This window comes from Pteropus alecto, unplaced genomic scaffold, assembly GCF_000325575.1.
Source record: "Pteropus alecto unplaced genomic scaffold, ASM32557v1 scaffold103, whole genome shotgun sequence".
NCBI classification, from domain to species: Eukaryota; Metazoa; Chordata; class Mammalia; order Chiroptera; family Pteropodidae; genus Pteropus; species Pteropus alecto.
In genome coordinates this window covers 13,327,554-13,333,165 of record NW_006436288.1, presented here as the reverse complement: position 1 = coordinate 13,333,165, position 5,612 = coordinate 13,327,554, and the positions used below count along the sequence as shown (strand labels likewise).

Genomic DNA, 5,612 nt, shown 5'->3' with positions numbered 1-5,612 from the left:
TTTTCTTTACAGTGGATATTATCTTCATGTTATGTAGGGTGAAATGGATACATTAAATATGACGCTCTTTACACCAGAACAAATGAGCATAGCTAAGAAGCCAACCTGGCTTTAAAAATACATATTCTCATTATAAAGATAAGGGAGTAATATTTTTTAAAATAAACTAAAAAAAAAAAAATCAGTTGTAAATCCAACTCTCCACCTCCAACCCCCAATCCAAGAATAGCCTTGGTATTTTGCCTTCTACTCCAGGGCTCAATATCTAGTTCCTGCTCTTTTCCATCGCTGCATAAGCAGTTTTCCGAGTCAGTAGGTGGGAGGAGTCAAACAGTTTTTTTCCCCTACAGTTTTATCAGAGAGAACAGATGGGAACTTCTATTTTGTAGCTCAAACGAAAAAAAAAAGTTCGGGGAAAGAGAAGTTAATCCATATTTGGAAAATAAGAGAATAAAGGAAAGTTTATTTTCTTTGATGAACAAGGGTTCGTAGCTATGAAGGGTTTCTGCAGTTTCTCATGTACGTAAAGAGCCTGTGTACTCACCCACTCCTTCATGCCATCTCTTCATGTAAAATCTTTAGAAAGAGATGAAACTTGGCCACAGTGATCTGACAGTTAAGGTTGCATGAAATCTCACAGCAATGATCTGAAAAGCACCAGACAAAAGTAACTAAGATAGTAGAGGTGGCAGACAGAAGTAATGATGGCAGGTGAGTTAGGCAGCAATCCAATAATTTCTTTTTGTTGATTTTAGTCCTTTGCTATGGACTAAAGTTTGCTGTGGACAAAGAAAACATAATGTTTCATCAGAGCATGCACTCTGGTCTCTTTTGTCTTCATTATTGATGAAACTGAGACTGGAATTAGAAATTCAACGCCTATGTTTAAGACTGAAGCATTATATGTTCTTTATCTAGGACTCTTCCCAAAGTAGATACTTAAGATTACATATAAGACTTAGCTACACAAAAGAATGAATTTGAACCCTTACTTCATACCATATACAAAAATTAACTCAAAGTTGATCAAAGATCTAAATGTAAGAGCTAAAGCTCTTGGAAGGAAACATAGATATAAATCTTCATGGCCTTGCATTAGGCAACAGTTTCTTAAATATGACCAAAAGCACAAGCAGGGGAAGAAAATAACAAGTAAATTGGACTTTATTAAAAATTAAAAACTTTTGGGCATTAAAAGACACTACAAGAAAGTGAAAAGACAGCCCATAGACTGGAAGAAATATTTGCAAATAATATATCAGATAAGGGCATAATATTCAGAATATATAAAGAACCCTTAACAACCAACAATAAAAGGAGAAACGGTCCAATTTAAAAAATTGACAAAGAAATTAGAAAGGAATTCAAATGGCCAGCAAGCACATTGAAAAGATGTTTAACTTCATTAGTCATTAGAAAATTGTAAATCGAACCACAATTAGATACCACTTCATATCTACTAGGATAGCTATAACAATAATTAAAAAAAAGAAAATTAACAAATTTTGGTGAGGATGGAGAAATTAGAACCCTTATACATTGCTGGTGGGAATGTAAAATGGCACAACCACTGTGGCAGTTTGGTGGTTCCTCAGAAAGTTATAGAGTTACCGCATAACCTAGCAATTCTACTTCTAAGTAGGTAAATGCTGTACCCAAGAGAATTAAAAACATATGATCTTACAAAAACTTGTACAAAAATGTTCATAGTATCACTATTCACAATAGTCAAAAAGTAGAAACAACCCAAATATCCATTGACTGTTGAATGGGTAAACAAAATGTGCTCTATCCATATAATTGAATATTATCCAGCCATAAAAACGAATGAAGTACTGATGCATGCCACAACATGGATGAATCTTGAAAACATTTTGCTAAGTGAAAGAAGCCAGACACAAAAGGGCACATATAGTATAATTCTATTTATATAAAATGTCCAGGTTAGGTAAATTCATAAAGACAGACAGTAGATTAGTGGGCGATAGGTGATAGGGATTGGGGGGAATTGGGAGTGATTGCTAATAGTATGGGGTTTCCTTTTGGGGTGATGCAAGTGTTCTGGAATTAGATAGTGGTGATGGTGACGCAACCTTGTGAACATACTAAAAACCTCTGAATCGTGCACTCTAACATGGTTAAAATGATAAATTTTGTTTTGTGAATTTTATCTCAAATTAACAAAAAATTTTTTTCACTAAATTTCTATTCTTAATATGTTTAAAAAGGAAAAGAACATTTAAATTTTCGATGATGGGTATTCTTTGAATAAATTGTACTAGAGTCATATGTACAGATTTGTAGAAATTCATTTATTGATGTGAAAAGATGTTCATGATATTGAGTAAAGAAAAACCAATTACAAAATAATATTTAAGGAATGATCCTACATTTTGAAAAAAAGAAAAACAAAGCCAAAATACACCAGAGTGAGAGACTGGAAGGCCATTACACTAAAATTTAGATAGCTCTGGGTAGTTTTCTTTTTCTTTTTGCCTCCTAATGTTCTCTGATTTTTCCACAAGAAACTCATGTTGTATTTTTTAAGTCAATGTTAAAAACAAAACTCAAGAGCCAGAAGGATTGTTTTTCATGGCAAAGGTGATTTCAACTTTAGTTTTAAATTTTACCTCCATAGGTTTCCTCTCGCCTTCCTCTTCCCCATAACTAAATTGTGGTGAAAGAATTGACTAAAATGAATGAATCTAGAAATTCTGAAGACCTGTGCCATCTTAACTTTCTGGCTTGCCCAAAGCTGCGTTTTCCTCAGAATCAGGAAAACATGAAAATTGAAAGAGAAAGAGAAGGGTCTCTAGGAATAAATCGATTTAGAAAACGTTGTTAGTCTATGGCCATGCTACCCTGAACAAGCCCGATCCCATCTGATCTCGGAAGCTAAGCAGGGTCGGGTCTGGTTAGTACTTGGATGGGAGACCACCTAGGAAGACCAGGTGCTGTAGGCGTAAAAAATTAAAAAAATAAGGGATTATAAACTGATGAGGTCCTTGCAATCTGTGAGGTCAACCCAGGGTTGTCTTGCCTAAAAAATAAATTAAAAGAAAAAAGAAAATGTCATTAGACAAATGGTACCTGTAACCGATAGGCTGCCTGCTGCTTGACTCTTTCCTCTGTCCCTTCATCCCTCTCCAGTGAAGGAAGTAAATAAGACCAGTGTGTTGACAATAAAATTGTTACGGCCACACTCAGGAGCTACTGTAATTATGGGTCTCTGAGCACTTTCCTGCAATTCCAGTTTTCAGATGTTTAAAACTATGTTGTAAACTCTTCATCCACACTGAAACTTAGCACTTTTGACTGCAGCCCAGAGTTTTAATTGTTAAAACAACAGTGTCTTTTGACTGGAGAGAAAAGAAAAATAACCATTTCTGGAACTTGAAATATAGTTTCCCATATCATTTTGCTTTTAAAATGAAAAATTTTACATGATAATCTTTTTTGTATCCTTTGCAGGTTTAAAGACAATATGAAACACTTAACATTTTTTAAAAAGCATTTTAAAAATGACTTGTTGATAAAGGTTGTACCTTTCTAAAAGCTCTATTAAATTATAAAATAATTTTTACTATCAACCACAAGGAAAAGAGGAGACATTTATTAGCTCTTTACTAGTTGTATAACCTTGGAAAACTTAAATAATCTCTATGCTTTTTTTTTCTTTCTGCAAAATCGGGATCATAATAAAACCTACCTCATTGTGGCAGCCATGAGGTGTGCCAGCCACTCAGATCTCCCCTCAAGAAACCTGACTTGCTGTTCCTCTCTAACGAGTGCTTCAGCTGTTAGCACTTTTCGAATCCACCTTAGATTTTAAGACAAGATCATGAACTCCTGAGATAGCCCCTAGCCAGTCACTGAGCTCAGTGGGGTATGAGCATAGCCATTTCAGCCCAAGACAAGACTCCTCTAGTGTACAGAAGTTGCTCTAGAGTTCTTGATGACCAAGGCTTTCTCAGACTGCAGAGTGGTCCGAGGCTGTCCTTGTTCAATCTGCTGCTTCTTCCTTTCCTTTAATAAGCGTCAGATTTGCAGTGTGGTCTGAAGACTTACTGCCCAATCCTGCCTTTTCCACTTTTTATCTTCTACAGGGATTGTCTCTCAGTCGACTTTTACATTCCTTACTCTATCTGCTCCTCAGAGGACCCAACTTACACACTCAGATTTGTTGTAAGTCTTGAGTGTGAGAGTACGTGATAAATATTAGAAGATGCCTGGCACATAGTAAGCCTTCAATAAATGTTTAATATTACTAGCATTATGTGGTAGATTTTATTTTTATTTTATTATTTATTTTTTTAGTTTTAAATATTTTTAAATTTTTTATTTATTTTTTTAAATGGCGACATTGGTTAATGAAATCCACTAAGTTTCAGCTGTACATTTTGACAGTAAGGCATATATATATTTACATCGTGTGTTCACCTCCCATAATGTGGTAGATTTTTAAAAAATGATTTTTATTTTAGGTCACCATTATTTTCTCATTTATTTCTGATTCGGTTCCCACCATCCTCTTCATTTGGCATATAAATATATGATTGCACATATACTGACTAAAATATTTTAAAATAAAAGTTTTATTGTTAGTGTCCTGTGAAGGAAAAAAATTAAACAACTATTGGCTAGCATTTGGCAAAGAAGTTAAAGACAATAAAATAAAGAGGAGAGAATAAAGTTTACATGAAGTGAAGATAATAGTCTGTGAGGACAGAAAATTTTATTTAATATTTAAAAAACGAATGTCATATTCTCTTAAGTACTTACCCACTCTCCTCTTCCCTCATAAAAATTCTCCCTTGTCAGCATTTAAAAGTTCTATTTTTAAGAAAATTTTTGGGTCTGTAGCTTAAATCCGTCATCATCTTTTGCTAGGCTAAGCGCTGTTTCTATTCCCCCGGAAAAATTCCAGAACTACTGTTTTCATTAGTTTATCCAATTCGAATTCGAGCTTATTCAGCTTTCATAGTTTTCTAAGAGATTAGATCAGCTAGATTTTTCTATGTCATTCCCAAGCTTATTGACCTTTTATTTGAAGTCGTTTTAGAAATATCTTCAGTGACACGATTCCCATCATTTTCCAAATTGGAAGCACCTACTGGATACTAATGGATGGAGCTGGCTATCAGAGATTTTAGAAATCTTTTATGCTTTCTGGTAAACTCAACACCAAATAAGCAATGCAAATATCCACTGCTTGTTTGTCATAAATGTGTGTACCAGGGTATGTCCTTTTGGTGGTGGAATTATTATTTTTATTTTTTATTACGGTGACATTGGTTAACGAAATCCAGTAAGTTTCGAGTGTGCTCTCTCTCTCTCTCTCTCTCTCTCTCTCTCTCTCTCTCTCTCTCTCTCTCTCTCTCTCTCTCTCTATATATATATATATATACATATATTTGTTGCATTGTGTTTTCACCACCCATAGTTACATTTCTTTCTGTCACCACATATTTGACCCCTTTTACTCCATCTAACTCCCCTCTCCCCCACTCTCTGGTAACTACTAGTCTATTGTCTATGTCCATGAGTCTTTTGTTTGTTTGTCCTGTTCGTTTGTTGCTTTTAGGTTTATATCCCATATATAAGTTATATCA

At 34.6% G+C, this 5,612-nt stretch overlaps 1 non-coding gene across 1 annotated transcript; it reads left to right on the top strand.

Moving 5' to 3' along the window:
* The first annotated feature begins 2,844 nt into the window (after window positions 1–2,844).
* On the top strand, window positions 2,845–2,963 carry LOC112480423. The gene has a single exon (XR_003046585.1). It is a non-coding gene; the product is annotated as a 5S ribosomal RNA (ribosomal RNA).
* Window positions 2,964–5,612: the final 2,649 nt, after the last annotated feature.